The following is a 17,359-nucleotide window of genomic DNA, read 5'->3' as shown; positions in this document are numbered from 1 at the left end:
TGAGGTGATTTTACTGATATGGGAGGAGAAAGATGCAGGAAGCACTCCAAGAAATAAAACCACCATCTTTTTTTCTTTCTATTTAAAAACCCAGCCATCATTCTTCCTTACTCTTCACTTCAATTCTGCTAGCCAAAACAGTGAAATTTTGAATCCCAGAAAAACAATCCCTTATGCAATTCCACCCTTTAGGCAGTGTAAAACTGCACAAATTGAGTGCATAACCCTGCCTTTACATATTAACTTCTCAATACAGTGTGTACCATCACTGCTGCCAATTTGCACACACATCATACTCCTGATAAATCATTGTCCTTAATTCTTTCTCCACAACTTTGTGGTGCTGCTTTGTCTTGCCTTTGGCAGGACCTCAGAGCTTCCACCTTTTCTCAGAAAACAACTGAATCAGCCGAACAAAATATCCCTTCTTCTTCATTCTGGATGTACTCTTTCTGAAGCAATCAAAGCACAACTATAAATAATATTTACCCCTCAAGATGGTGATTAAAGGTGCTGATCACTGCTATAGCATCAGACACCTGCCTTGTACCCTGTGTTCCATGGGATGGGAATATAAGAAAGGAAGCATCTAGGAGGGAAGAGCTGTCCTCCACGTCCCCCTTTAGTCCTTCTGGGTTGTCAGAGTTTAAGCACAGCACTAAGCCTGTCAGAACAGCCGTAGCCCATTTCTGAGAACTCCTTCAGCCAGCACTCAGATAACTGCTGAATTTTTCCAGCAAGCCACTGGTGTGCCAGGCTTGCCTCACAGGACACAGGACTTTAATTTTCTATACACATCCCCAGCAGGTCTTTCTGCCCAGAAAGCACAATTCCCCACAGAGCTGGTTTCCAAACAGAATTTGGATCGCCAGGATTTGATTTTATCGATACTCAGAAATTCTGCACTTTTCATCCCCCAGCTACACCTATCACAGCTGGGCAGCCATGAGATTTATCACATCAGTTTATCATCCTTCTCCTGTGATGAACTGCAGTTCCCTGCTGGGGCTCCTGGAACCAAGACTTGGGCAAAAAACCTTGAAAGCCTGATCCAAGCAAATTGCATCAATGCTCAGTGATGGCAGCGTGCCAGAGCTAAGCACTTCACTGCCAATTAGTTTATCAGGAGCATCCAGCCAGTGTGCTCATCTTTCCAGTCCTCTCCTCTGTCTCCAAGTGCTCCACCTTTCCTTCTTCCCCTGCTGAAACATCGGGGCAGCACCCAGAGAAACACCTTCTCTTCTCACAGGGCAGTTTAGAGAGACAACAAGGGCTCTAAGGAGCAGGCTGTAATTAAATGCAGTGGAAAACAGAATGAGAAACCATGGCATAGCACTGAGATGCTTTAGGTGGTCCAGACTGGAGCATTTCTCAGTTGCTCAACACAGAAACATGGAGCCAGTGCCTATATGGAAGGGTAGGAGGCAGCTGGAACAGCGCAGCGTGGGAGGGATGCATTCATTCTCCTCCCTTTCCTAGGAAGGCTGGGGAAATTAAATCAGGTCCAAGAACTCTTTCTTCTCCATTAATGCTCATCCATCACCACCTTTTCTGCAGTCCCTCCCATCCTCCTTGCTGCAGTCACTTCAGCCAGCAGCCAGGCTCTTCCAGGAAATCAGGGAAGAGCAGAATCCCTCAACTGCCAAATGCCCAATCAGACAGTGGGGCAAGAGGATTGTAAGAGGAAACACTGCTTAAAAAAGAAACTTCTTACTGTTTCTTGGGATCTGGCTTCTGTGTAGAATGACACACAAACTTACAACACACACAGTGAGGAATTCAGATTAGGGAAGTACAGAGAGAAGAGGAGACAGTTCTGACCCAAGCTTGAAAACTTGCAGATCCTCAACAGGTTGTGCTAGGAACTAGAAGGAAAAACCAACCTCTCTTAAATGTTCCTACTTGAGGAGCTGCTGGAAATTTTGTTTAAACTGTTGGGGGTTTTTTTGACACAGACAATCTCCATGCCTGAATTTGAGGTGGGAGGAGGAAGTAAGTGGCCGCCAACATAGCAAAGCAAGTCAGATCTCACCAGGGACAATCCTGAGTAACAGATCCTGAATGGAAAAAATGAACTCATGTCTTCTAAAGGGGTGTTTAATTTAAAAAAAAAAAAATCTCAAAACCAGACAGAGCTCTAAACTCTTATGCCGTTAATATCTCGTAGGCTTATTTTCAATACTTCTCATCCATATGATATGTGCACATAAAAAGATGCAGTGCACTTTTGTGAACTTAAATACTGGAAGGGTTAAACAAGAGCTGCTGAAAAAGTCTCTAATTCCATAGTCTGGGTAGCAGCACTGCCTTGTGCAGCAGAGGGAATGCTTATTTACAGGCTGCTCCCTGCAGCCAGCCTAAAGAACAAGTGATCAGGGATTACAGCTCACAGGACTCTGGCAAACTTGATTCGATTTATTGAATGAAGCTTTCCAAACCTGGTCATAAGATTGCCTTTCATGTCTCCCTGGATCATATGCAGCCAAATACAGCTACACCTGAGAGTGCCTTTGCCATCCTGTTCAGAGGCCAGGATTCAGCTCCTAAACTTGGAAAGGCATAGTGTCTCTAAGGGCACAAGGGGCAAACACAAACTGACCTGAGCTGCAGGGAGAGATGAATAAAACAGAAAATATGGAACAGTTTACTAGAGGTTTGATTTATGACTCAACAGTTTGTGCAGGCTGCCCAGGAAAGGCTAGCAACCTGAAACTGATGTAAAAATAGAGCCTTTAAAATCATTCAGTACCAATAAAACCCCTGTAACAAATCCACCGAACTTCAGGTTGTCACCGCGCTGGGTTGCGACATTGTGGAACTTCCCAGAACAAAGCTTCTGTCCCCAGTACTGAGACAATTGCGCAAAGCAGAAACACCCACTGCTGTCACACGGTGAATCCTGCACACACACACAGTGTCACTGCTGTCACACGGTGAATCCTGCACACACACACAGTGTCACTGCTGTCACACGGTGAATCCTGCACACAAACACAGTGTCACTGCTGTCACACGGTGAATCCTGCACACACACACAGTCAGTGCTGTCACACGGTGAATCCTGCACACACACACACAGAGTCACTGCTGTCACACGGTGAATCCTGCACACACACACAGTCAGTGCTGTCACACGGTGAATCCTGCACACACACACAGTGTCACTGCTGTCACACGGTGAATCCTGCACACACACACACACACACTGTCACTGCTGTCACACAGTGAATCCTGCACACACACACAGTCAGTGCTGTCACACGGTGAATCCTGCACACACACACACAGTCAGTGCTGTCACACGGTGAATCCTGCACACACACACAGTGTCACTGCTGTCACACGGTGAATCCTGCACACACACACAGTGTCACTGCTGTCACACGGTGAATCCTGCACACACACACAGTCAGTGCTGTCACACGGTGAATCCTGCACACACACACAGTGTCACTGCTGTCACACGGTGAATCCTGCACACACACACACAGTCACTGCTGTCACACGGTGAATCCTGCACACACACACACAGTCAGTGCTGTCACACGGTGAATCCTGCACACACACACAGTGTCACTGCTGTCACACGGTGAATCCTGCACACACACACACAGTGTCACTGATGTCACATGGTAAATCCTGCACACACACAGAGTCAGTGCTGTCACACGGTGAATCCTGCACACACACACAGTGTCACTGCTGTCACACGGTGAATCCTGCACACACACACACAGTCAGTGCTGTCACACGGTGAATCCTGCACACACACACACAGTCACTGCTGTCACACGGTGAATCCTGCACACACACACAGAGTCACTGCTGTCACACGGTGAATCCTGCACACACACACACAGTCACTGCTGTCACACGGTGAATCCTGCACACACACACACAGTCACTGCTGTCACACGGTGAATCCTGCACACACACACAGAGTCAGTGCTGTCACACGGTGAATCCTGCACACACACACAGAGTCACTGCTGTCACACGGTGAATCCTGCACACACACACACAGTCAGTGCTGTCACACGGTGAATCCTGCACACACACACAGTGTCACTGCTGTCACACGGTGAATCCTGCACACACACACAGTGTCACTGCTGTCACACGGTGAATCCTGCACACACACACAGTGTCACTGCTGTCACACGGTGAATCCTGCACACACACACAGTGTCACTGCTGTCACACGGTGAATCCTGCACACACACACACAGTGTCACTGCTGTCACACGGTGAATCCTGCACACACACAGTGTCACTGCTGTCACACGGTGAATCCTGCACACACACACAGTGTCACTGCTGTCACACGGTGAATCCTGCACACACACACACAGTCACTGCTGTCACACGGTGAATCCTGCACACACACACACAGTCAGTGCTGTCACACGGTGAATCCTGCACACACACACAGTGTCACTGCTGTCACACGGTGAATCCTGCACACACACACACAGTGTCACTGCTGTCACACGGTGAATCCTGCACACACACACAGAGTCAGTGCTGTCACACGGTGAATCCTGCACACACACACACACACAGAGTCAGTGCTGTCACACGGTGAATCCTGCACACACACACACAGAGTCAGTGCTGTCACACAGTGAATCCTGCACACACACAGTCAGTGCTGTCACACGGTGAATCCTGCACACACACACACACACAGAGTCAGTGCTGTCACACAGTGAATCCTGCACACACACACACAGTCACTGCTGTCACACGGTGAATCCTGCACACACACACACACACAGTGTCACTTCTGTCACACGGTGAATCCTGCACACACACACAGTGTCACTGCTGTCACACAGTGAATCCTGCACACACACACAGTGTCACTGCTGTCACACGGTGAATCCTGCACACACACACACAGTCAGTGCTGTCACACGGTGAATCCTGCACACACACACAGTGTCACTGCTGTCACACGGTGAATCCTGCACACACACACAGTGTCACTGCTGTCACACGGTGAATCCTGCACACACACACAGTCAGTGCTGTCACACGGTGAATCCTGCACACACACACAGTGTCACTGCTGTCACACGGTGAATCCTGCACACACACACACAGTCAGTGCTGTCACACAGTGAATCCTGCACACACACAGAGTCAGTGCTGTCACACGGTGAATCCTGCACACACACACACACAGTGTCACTGCTGTCACACGGTGAATCCTGCACACACACACACACAGTGTCACTGCTGTCACACGGTGAATCCTGCACACACACACACACGGTGAATCCTGCACACACACACACACACAGTCAGTGCTGTCACACGGTGAATCCTGCACACACACACAGTGTCAGTGCTGTCACACGGTGAATCCTGCACACACACACACACAGTGTCACTGCTGTCACACGGTGAATCCTGCACACACACACAGTGTCACTGCTGTCACACGGTGAATCCTGCACACACACACAGTCAGTGCTGTCACACAGTGAATCCTGCACACACACAGAGTCAGTGCTGTCACACGGTGAATCCTGCACACACACACACACAGTGTCACTGCTGTCACACGGTGAATCCTGCACACACACACACAGTCACTGCTGTCACACAGTGAATCCTGCACACACACACAGTGTCAGTGCTGTCACACGGTGAATCCTGCACACACACACACACACAGTCAGTGCTGTCACACGGTGAATCCTGCACACACACACAGTGTCAGTGCTGTCACACGGTGAATCCTGCACACACACACAGAGTCACTGCTGTCACACGGTGAATCCTGCACACACACACAGTGTCAGTGCTGTCACACGGTGAATCCTGCACACACACACAGTGTCACTGCTGTCACACGGTGAATCCTGCACACACACACACACACAGAGTCACTGCTGTCACACGGTGAATCCTGCACACACACACACAGTCAGTGCTGTCACACGGTGAATCCTGCACACACATAGAGTCACTGCTGTCACACAGTCACTGCTGTCACACACACAGAGCCAGAGCCACCACTACTCCTCAGCAGGTAGGAATGGTACTTCCTCAAGCATCTGCACATGTGTGCAGCTACACAGAGCAAACTGCATTTGCAGGTGTTTATTGAATCGTACTAGCAAAAGCTTCAGTAAGCGATATTTGCAGTCATGAACTCAGCAAAGCAAAAAAATGAGATAAATATGCTGTATTGATGGATCCCTCTTCAGGCAGAGGGTTTGGAGAACAGGGATTCTGCAGGTTCAACTTTTCCTTGGCTCTGGTGACTTTGTGGTAGAGACAGGTGAAGTGAAACCTGAGTAGGGTAACTCTAACCAGAGAGTGAGATAGAAATAAACAATATTATTCCTGGAAAGAAGGGATAGTAGCTGTCCATCTGCCAAAGTGCACTCCAGTCCAGAGCCTATTAGCTGCAGATTCTTTTCTGGGCTCCACCTCCCAGTGTCAGGGCAACAGTCCCGGGTCTTGACGTCAAAGCTGCTTTTTGTTTGCTGCATAGATCTTCCCCTTGTGCAGGTTTAGCAGACCGAGGCACCAGAGCAGATGTGCAGAGAGCTCCACTCTGATCAGATCTGCAAACTCAACACAAGCCTCTAAGGAAAGTCCTCTCCCCACATTACTAATATCAACCATTCCAGTGGTGGTGGCGGGGGGGAGTTCAGTATGTCTAATTTGTTTTACGTCTGAGCTGCCCTTTTGCTAACCTTTCGTTCGATTTGTGCCCTGGGTTTTATCAGCTGTGGTTTTGTCTTGCATTGTTTAGACTGCAAGTGCTGCCAAGCAAGGAGTCTTACCCTAAGTATAAGACAAGGCTGTAAAATGACTTCCTTAGCTATCAGATATATTAGGAGACAATCCTTACAGACATGGGGGATAAACTCCCAGTGTTCCAGAGAGTGCTCAGGGATGTCAGAGGGGGAATAAAGACTGAGACCAGGTTCTGTCACAAAATCCTTCCACCTCTCCAAACTTAAGACAGCTAGAGCTAAACAGGTTGCTTTCCAAAGTCAGGAGAGCAGCCTCTCCCCTGCTCTGCTGCAGCGTGACTTGGACACACACAAACTATTCCTTGTCCTTTCACCTCGCCCTGCCCCCAAACACAAACTACCCGGTGGGAGCACAGGGGAAGAGGGACCTGCAGTAGAACTTGCTGCTAGGTCAGGCTTTCCCTGCTAGAAGCACTTTAAGACACACCTATAGCAGTCACTGTAGGGTTACACCATTCCTAATATAAATTTGACACTCTATTAGAGCCTATAGCTTTTTTTAAAAAAAGGTCAATAAACAGGAGACAAAAATGAAGAAAAAAAAAAAGCAGTCACATAAAGCACACAGAAATGGGCACAGTATACACCTGCTACAGATTTCCAAGAGGACACGCCAGTCACCTGACATGCTCATGGTTAAGATCTGACCATGTCTGTAATCCCTCCTTTCGTCAGCAGTGAACTGGGACATTCCACAACACAGCTTTTCTATTCTCCTGCCACTGAGCATCTCCAGACCATGTCCCTCCACCTGAAGCAGAGGCCAAACTCTTACTCCTGTTCCCCAAACACAGATGTGCTGGGAGGCTCTTCTTGTCCCCCCCTTCTGAAAGCTGGGAAACCTTTGGTATGTCTCAGCTTTGTAAGACACTCTAGCCGGTACTTTGTGATTCTTGCAGGAGTGCTGTTCCTGGCTTTGTACACCTGTAATTGAGTGAAAAACATGACTATTATCTCTGGCTCAGGCACGGGGCCAGCACTGCTGGGATGCAGCATTCCTGGGCTATTACTAGCTAACAAGATGAGCAGCATTTGCTCCTGCTAATGAGCACAAAAACAAAACAAAACCAAAACAGACCAACAAAAAACCAAAACAAATTTTCTATGATCTTTGCTGTCAGAACAACAGAAAATTCTATGCTCAACGCAGGCCAAAGTGTTTCATCCCTTTCAGAGGGTTGTTTTGGGAGGCAGAATGCAAGTGCCTGGTGTTTCAATAGAGTCTGGTTGTACATGTTCTCCTTCTGACCTGCACAGAAAGCCAAACTTCCTAAAGAACTAACCCACATCCAGTTCCCTGGGACAAGATATTCACTGGCTAGTGTGAATAAATCTTCATTCAACAAGACACATCCTGGGTAGGAAGAGGGAGTCCTCACACAGTCACACTTCCCTCTCCTGTCTCTCCCCTCCCCTGCCAAGCTACAGGCACACATATAAACACAGGAACTCAGTGTCACATTTATTCTCCTTTCAGCTCCTTCCAGTGTTTTCAGAGAAGCCATCCAACACAGAAGGGAAAGGTCTGCTCATTTCCACTTGCCCTCTGCCAGCAGGGAGAGACAGTCTGGAGGTCAGGAGAGTGATTTCCTACTGCTGACACACAGGTGGTATTGGGGGCAGATGTCAGAAGTCCAGCAGCAGCTTACAGCCTGATCCAGAGCTCTGCAGGGCAGTGCTACAGCAAACCAGGCTCTGACTTTCTATCAGCGTGTCCTGGAAACCCACACTGCCAGGCAGGTCACAGTGGAGATAAGCAGGACTTCTTAGACCTCATACGGATCCTTTCTCTTATCATAAAGGCTTGACAAAATTGAGCCCTGGGGATGGCTGGCAACCTGAACTTGTTCATGTCACAAAGTGCACTCTAGAACTAGGCTGTGATGCAGAGGGAGAACATTTCCAGGTACTGAAGAAGCAGCTATTTCAGTATCTCAGCAATCCCCTCCCACTCTACTGAAGTAGGTGAGCAAGTGCACAAGGCTTATTCCAAGTGCTCTCAATGCAGGAGTCAGCTCTCAAGAGCACAAAAGAACAAATGCTCAGAGTTGGGGTGTCAGGGTGGAACAGCTGCATGGGACTGGTTACTGGCCTTCAGGCTGCTCATCCCTCACAGAGTTGTATTTTTCAAGCTCTCCCTGTCACCACAAAGGCTGAGAATATGCTCAAAAATAAATAAAAAAATAGAAATCATATTCTAGACCATCTCATGACAAGAGAGACTTATAAATCTAGAGGCTTGAAGAAAAACAGCAACTGTACAGAGAGAATCCCCTGATGCCAGAGACTGAGAGCTGGAACCAGCCTAAACTAAGAGCCAGCAGCAAGGCAAGCTCACCATCATTGCTTAGACTATCTGGTTTTAGTAACCAGCAGGCTCCTTGGCAGCATGTGTGCCACAGCAGCTCTGCCCAGTCCCAGCTCCTGCCCCTTCTCTCCACCCCACACTCAGATGATGCAAGAACAAACCACCAGTCACAGGAAGATGATCACTGGTTCATTTCATTTCTAGATATGTGATGGGGTCTTTCCAAATTAAATAATAGAAACCAGCCACGTAACTGAAAGTGCTCAGCTACATCCCAGCTGTCACAGGGAGCCAGACAAAATCCTCACCATGTCCTGAGCAGTGAGTGGCTCTCCATACACTGCCTGCTGAGCAGAACTGCCTTCCCACCCCAGTTCAGAACAATGAGCACGGGCCAGGCACCCCCATGGCTCAGAGGCCATGCCTCCCTTGACTTCCCTTTCTCTATCACTTTTCTCTTTTTTTCTTGTGATGTTGGTGAAAAGACCTAAGGAAACAGAAGTCCTGGGAGGAAGTGAGTCAGGAAACCTGTACCATGTTTCAGGGGAAGTGTGACTCAGTGCTCTGAGCAGAGCTGCCTCTCCCCGGTGCCCTGGAGGAGGTGATAAGATTGTGTAATCCCCAAGATAACTTGCTGCACATCCTAATTCTGCTGATCCTCCCAGGGGAGGGGCGCTTCTGCCGAGTACTGTACACTAGCTGATTTCTTAGAATAAACTGTGACAGCTCCCTGTGAGCTCATCGCGTGGGAGGGGGTGCTGGGCTCCCTGCCTGCGCTCTCAGGAGGACCAGGAGCAACAGAAACGCCAAATTTATCAAGAGCACAGCAAAGACCTGGCAAACCTTGATTGGTCTGTTTGTTCTTCTCCAACACACGGCGTGGGGACAAGAGTACTTGACAGCCACAGAGGAACCAGTGGAGGGAAGGATAGGAAGAGAGAATTTAAGAAAGAGGACAAATGTGGTGGACACGAGAAGGGAGGAGGCAGTCTATGCTGCTCAGGACTGGGGAGGAGACAGTCAGGAGCACAAGATACTGGAGGAAAGAAGCCAAGAGTGCAGGCCAAGCAAAGGAAAAGAGAAGGGCAGGGAGGATGGAGATAAGCTCGCAGGGAGAGTCCCTTAGGAGTGATGAGGAAAGTGCAGCGATGACAAAATGTCCCCAGGGTGGAGAGAGCAAAGAAACCTCACACTGAGGGAAAGAGGCCTCTGTCCCTTCGGAGTTCTCAAGTACACACCAGAGCCGGAGATTGTGTTTCTGGGTCTCCGCTCACCTCTAAGTGCCAGTCCTGAAAAACAACTAAAGCCTTAAAGCCAGGGGATGCAACAAGATACAAACCATCCCCCTTTCCCAGCCTCTTTCTCTCCTGGCACGGGCTGTGCCAGCACTCCCAAGCTGTGCCACTACAGCACTGGGTGCAAAGGGTCTAGGACAGCAGTAGGCTTCTGGAAATTTCTGCTGTACAAGTAAAGCTTGCAGGCACCTTTGGGAGCTTGAGGGCAGCTGAACTCTCAAACTCCAAACCTCTGCTCTCTGGAGAGAGAGCCTACAAAAGAGCCTACAATTTTGCCTACAAAATGGTTTGGGGCAAACAAGCTACTGAACATGAACGAAGAGAGAAGGAAGCAGGAGCCAACAGTGATCGAACCATCCATTTCAGAGACTTCTATCCCCAGGTGAGGGGCAGCAAAGCTGCTGGCTGAGACTCAGAAGACCTAGAGCTTATTTCCCTGTCTGCCCAGACCTGTCAGCTATCCTGAGACAAACCACTTGTACACCCTGAGCTTCCAGGCCCCTTTTCCCCCTTTATTTGCCTCACTGGTATCAAATACAAGCTTCCCGGGAGATGGCTCCCTGTAACATTAGATGCATCCCAGACTGCAAACTGTTGAAAATGGGTCTGTAATGGAAATGATAACGAGCACTTTAGGTTTCAAACCTCATATTTCTAGGACAATTGTCACAGCTCATATGACCAAACATTCCAGGGCTAGCAAGCCTGGGAAGAACTGTGGATAGAACCTGTGTGCAGGGGAGCAACTGACCCTGCAGCTTCTGGTCACAAATGAGGAACATTTTTATCATGAAATGTAAATCAAAGAAAATTCTCATTCTTCACCCATGAAAATTCCAGGCTGCCGGAAAACAATTTTTTTTGGAAATTTGTGAGTGTTATCATGGGCTCATTCCTTATTTCACTGATCAGAAATAGGACGAGAGTATTTTATTCTCTTTATCTGCAAGGCCACAGTGCAAGGTCCAAACCCATCGGTATCATGCCTGGGAAGTGTGAGCTAGTTATTCTGCACCCTGCAAACACTCATCCACCTTGTGACCACATCACAGGGATGGAGCTGTGTCCAGACAAGCAGCTACACACAGATTTCTGTTTAAATGATGTTCTGTGGGCCTGACTCAGCTGCTGACACCTCCTCACCACACAGGATGCCTGCAGTCTTTTGCAGCAGCTCTGTTTTTCCCCTCGAATCTGTGCTAAAAGGAAAATATCAGGTGGAAGCTATTTTTCTAGTTAGTGTTTTTCAAGATGCTGCCTGGCCTAGATCAATTCCAAGAACCGAGGCAGTCAAACAAAGAAACCCTTACAGGCTGATCAGCAGCACGAGCATTGCTGCTCTGGCAACTTCCCACGCTGTAAGAAGAACGAGCACAAACCAAAATAAGACCACACGCAACAGAAGGGCTGAGCTCTGCACTCGGGGAACTGCCAGTGACAGCACCTCCAGCCCCTCTGCACCCCCACAGCTCCAGCACCGTGCCCCTGCCTCCCTGGAATGCCCACTCCAGGGGAAAGCTGCTGGTCCCAAAGCACAGCAGCAATGGGCCAAGCTGCAGATGGGCATTCAGCTCCTTCCCCAGGGATCACACCCCACAGCCTCTTCCCTGCCTCACAGGGCTATGGGATGCTGGCTCTGAAGCCTGAAATTCAACTGAGCAGCAGCGAAATCCCTTTAGGGGACAGGATGAGGCAAAGCAGAGTCTTGTAGGATCCAAGTGCTTCAGCCCTTCTTCCTTTACCCTCTGTGACAGGAAAACAAAGCCAAACAAAACCAACCAGTCACTTCCATCAACTCTGCACAGGAACAAAAATCATCTCAAGTTGTCTCATTACATGCAGCTACCAGGGTTTTGCCACCCCAGGTTACCCCAACATCTCCTCTCCTTTGGGTACCCTGTGCCAGGTGCCCATGCTGGCACTCATGGCAAGTTTGTTATTCTTTCCCAGGTTACTGCAAAGAGGAGCTGAAATCAGAGGCCAGCTCTCATCAGAGCTCCATTGAGAAAGTAAAGTATCAGTGATGATCTGTGTCAGTTGAGAAGTCTAAGCCAGTTTTAAGCACAGGGAAAGAAATGGATTTTTTTTTTATCCCTTGAATAAAGAAAGCCAAAAACGTTGAAAGCAAAACCTTTGGACTACTTCTATTAATTGCATCCATGGAAATAACACTAGACATGCCTACATCTGCCTGTTCTGCTCACTTTAAGCTGTTTCCTGATCTCATCAGACTCAGCTAAATTTGGCACTGGGTCTATGGCTGTGACATTCACAGCTGGGGAATAACAAGCTTTGAATCAGTCTAAGTAAGGAAGCAAATGAACCAGTGCATTTCCAGTGGTCTGGTAATAGATTGTGTTTCTGGAGCTCTCTTTACCTGGGGACCCCATGGGCACTAATGAACTCTCAGAATGCCCAGCTGAACACAGTATCAGTATGTCCTAAACTACTCAGGGAAACTGAGGCACTGGAGAACCCATCATGCAACAAGAAACAGAATCCAAATTACAGGATCATAAACTATGAACTCCTCCTCTCTATCTGTAACCCTCATAAAAGTAATTTCATTTAACTGAATGGAATTTACCCAATAGCATGGTTGTTATATGGTTCTAAAAGCATGAAATCAAACATTCTGCGCATCAGTACACAGCACCAAGCTGGAATTGCCCTCTCGAGGTTTTTCTTAACTAGGGCAGTTCTGGGGAAGTCTGTGGCTGAGCTCTCTGCTCTGCAAAAGGCACTTCCCTCACTGAGCACAGAGGACACGGCCACTGGTACAGCCTGGCTGAACAATGCTCTGCTTCAGCTCTTTTATTGGGAAAAAGACCCAGTAAAAGGGATCCCAGCATAAGTCTGGACAGCCTAAGTTACATCAGGGATGCATTTGCTGATGCTGTGACACTGCATTTCAGAGTGGCTTCCAGACACACGGCACCTTTCTGAAAGGACATATTTTGTATTGGCGCAGTGAGGGTTAATCCTGGCTGGGGAACAAGCAGGATCAAGATCAGCTCATCTTTTCCACTGAAGCACAGAGGCTACAGAAAATGCTGTTTTCTCGATGCTCCTTGTCTCAGTGACTTCCAGGAACAGTGATCTAAACTCAGCTGCTCTTCCCAGCACCAGCTGAGGGGGCGGCAGGGGATGGAACATTGCCTGTTCTTGGAAGGCAGGAAAAAATAAGGCTCTGGCAGAGCTGAGCAAACTCTCCTCTCTCCCCCCTCCTCTCCCCAAAAGATTCTTTTCAGCATCTCTTAATGCCTCACAGTACAGCTGGGTTGGTTCTCCTTTTATCATCAAGCAAGCATAAGAGCAATGCAAGAATGCAATTCTCAAGCAGAGAGAGGTCAAGTTAATCAAATAAATAACCAATAAGCTCATCTCCATGAGCTTCCACATGCCCCATGATCTTGCTCAGATTAGTGAATGACCTACAGTACTTTTTAACATTTTCCTGTTAGATAAACACAGAAAGTTATAGAGCCATCCAGCTCACAGAAACTATTTTTGGCTGCTTTATCTTCAAGCATTATGAATTCCAAGGGATGATTGGATATTTGGACTTCTCCCAGCCTAGCTGACTGTGAAGGGAGCAGACAGTAACCTCATTGCTATTCTTCTGTGGAAACAAACATCTTTTAGACATGACAAGTATCTGGCTTGTAGGTACAGCACTCTGAATGAGACCCAGGGAAATGGAGCAGTCACCAGCTGTGAGGAATGTGAGAATAGCCTTGAGGCACAGAAAAAAGGAAAATAGAAACCAGAATGACTTTGTTTCAGGGTTCCCCACAAGCTGCCCTAGAAATACAAGGCAGCAGCACAGAGTTATGAACAGAGGGAGAAATCCTCTCACCAGGTTTGCAATCAGTGCCACAGCTGGGTGAGAATTCTCACAGCTTTCAAAAAATTCAAGCCCGACCTTGCTGGAAAATACAAGAAACCCTGTGTCAGCTGTGCTGGGAGATGTGACACCCGTGTGCCCGTGTGTGTGCCTCAGCTGGCACTCAGCAGCGCGGTGCCCTGAGCCAGCCCCCGGGGGATGGCAGTGAGTGTCCCCCCGAGGGGATGGCAGTGAGTGTGCTCCCCCGGGAGAGGGGGTGGCAGTGAGTGTCCCCCCGAGGGTGGCAGTGAGTGTCCCTCTGAGAGAAGGGATGGCAGTGAGTGTCCCCCAGAGTGGGTGGCAGTGAGTGTGCCCCCAAGGGGATGGCAGTGAGTGTGCTCCCCCGGGAGAGGGGGTGGCAGTGAGTGTGCCCCCGAGAGTGGCAGTGAGTGTGCCCCCAGGAGAAGGGGGTGGCAGTGAGTGTGCCCCCGAGAGTGGCAGTGAGTGTGCCCCCCCAGGAGAAGGGGGTGGCAGTGAGTGTGCCCCCGAGAGTGGCAGTGAGTGTGCCCCCAGGAGAAGGGGGTGGCAGTGAGTGTGCCCCCGAGAGTGGCAGTGAGTGTGCCCCCCCGGGAGAGGGGGGTGGCAGTGAGTGTGCCCCTGAGAGTGGCAGTGAGTGTGCCCCCCCGGGAGAGGGGGGTGGCAGTGAGTGTGCCCCTGAGAGTGGCAGTGAGTGTGCCCCCCCGGGAGAGGGGGGTGGCAGTGAGTGTGCCCCCGAGAGTGGCAGTGAGTGTGCCCTGGCCATCCCGGGACAGGGCCTGGCCCGATGCCACCAGGGGCTGCCCAGGAGCTGCTCCCCGAGATACAGGAACAGCTCAGCTCCCAGATAAGGCTCTGTCTCCACTGCAGCCAGTCTCCCACCTTCTGCAAACTCTCCACGCTGCTGTTTTGTGTCTGTCGGGTGTTTCTTTCAGCTGCTGGACAGAAGGAAAGTTCCAATCTGCCTGGTTACACGGGATGCTGGAGGTCTCTGCCATGCCAAGGCCACACACCCAGGTCTGGGGGACAAGCAGGCTCCATTGCTATCTTACACGGGTTTTAGGGATATTAAAAACCCCACCCAGGGCTTTTGATAGAAAAAGAAAGCACAGAAAGCAATGTAGAGTGAGCAGCAAACCACAAGACCAGGTTACAGGTTGTTGAACATATCCTCCTCTCTGATTTTCAGGTTCTTAGAGATTGAAGCACCGTGCTGTCCCTCCAGGACTTCTGGACTCCACAGCATGACACACCATTTATCTCTGCTGCCTTCAATTAGGAGCAGGAAGCAGAGAATTGGGCACTGGGCTCATTTTTAGCTGTGCCAAACTGATGACCCAGCTCCTTGCCTATAAATCAATGTAGATGTGCTCATTTATGCTCTGTGAGAAACTGGTTCATTAGCTAGAATTAAACAGAGGCCCAAACCATGCCACTTAAAACTTGAACAGTGCTCTTGAACACCCTGTTCTGCCCTGGATCTGGGATTTGCTTGGTGCTTTCCTATATTTAGCATACAGTAATGTAATTGAAGCAATAAAATTAGACCCACAAATAGACTGGTTTCTCAGTACTTAATCAAGGACCTTTTCCTAGAACTGTAGAGGGCTGAAATTAAAAGAAAGGAATGTGTGGTAATCAGCCCCATGGAGGCAGGAGGAAACCACCATGAGTTTAAACTCCAAACACACATTCTGGCCAGCTGAATGTACCCTTGTTTAAATTGAATGTGGCTTTACAGTGACCCAGGCAGGGTCACACTGCATGAACCACTTGAGAATGCACAACCCACGTACAGGGAATCGGTGAGCAAATACAAATCACGGTCTGGGAGTCACTGAACAATAAGAACGTCCTTGGAGCCCCCATTATAATGGATGAAGGGAACAACAGGTCCAAGGTACCTCTGCAATAACAGGAACCTCTGCAGCAATGCTAATCCCTCAGTCCTGTCTGTGTGTGAACAGCAACAGGCAGAGAAGTGACTGAGAGACAAAGCCAGCATGCAAACTGCAAAATGCATGAACAAGGCAGAAGTCACACTGCAGCTGGAAAAATGGCAGGAGCCTGCAGCACAGCACTCGTTCAGATTCACCAATAACAGGTCTTAGAAGAGAAACTGGAAGACTTCCATTTTCCGGCCTTTTCTTCTGAATAATATAATTTTTACTGGGGGAGTGCTAAAGAGGAGAATTACATTTAAAAAGAATTATTTTCTATTACCCATTTTCGTGTGATTATTATGAAAAATATTCTCTTCACATTCGAACCTAACAACTGCTAAAAGAACAAGACAAAGAAAATATTCTGTAAGCAGAAACACAGTCAGACATTTAAGAAGCGCTGAAATGCTTCAGAAACTGCAAAGCCTGTGGCTGACATCTGGAGCTTCATTTTTATGGCTTTCTGCAATATCAGCACCCCAAGCCTCACAGTGCCAGTTAGGACGTGCAAAGACTGATGCAGAGCTAACACCTAAGGAGATACTTTAAAATGTATTTCTGAGCTGTATTTCCCAGTTGGGGCAATACCCTTGAAGAGTTCAGCTGTACCTCCCCATCTCTTCTGCTCTCAGCCTGCAACTGTTCTGCAAACAGATGGAAGAGCCTGTCACGCTCCCAGTATGCCCCTAAAAACATCCTCCAAGCAGCTCTTGCCAAAGAAGTTTTACGACTGAAGTTACTTCCCAGATGTAGAAGACACTGATTCCTGGAAATTTCTTTCTGCATAACATGGGATCTCTGCTAGATCAGACAGATAATGTAGTGAGATTAAGAGTTTCCCTGAACTGGTTTCATTTACTGCATTCCCACCCCCAGGAGATAAGGACAAGCAGGGCCCCCAAGCTCATTCCCCTCCCTCTCCCTGCACAGGAAAAGCAGCACTGGGCTCTAAAACTGCAGCTAAAAATCACCCACTGAAAGCTCCAGATACTGAGAATTGAAAGCTGCCCCAGGAAAAGCATTTCTTGTGTGGTGCAGATCCTTTCCAATGCAGGTCTACAAAGCATTACAGTGTAATTAAGCTTCCATAAATACTAATAATTCCATCTGTAATTCAATTTCTAGCTCTTACCATTCATCCAATAATTAATATTGCTTTCACATCAGCATTACAG

The sequence above is a fragment of the Hirundo rustica genome, chromosome 12 (genome assembly GCF_015227805.2).
Source record: "Hirundo rustica isolate bHirRus1 chromosome 12, bHirRus1.pri.v3, whole genome shotgun sequence".
In the NCBI taxonomy this organism is placed as follows: Eukaryota; Metazoa; Chordata; class Aves; order Passeriformes; family Hirundinidae; genus Hirundo; species Hirundo rustica.
Note: the sequence above shows the minus strand (reverse complement) of the source record.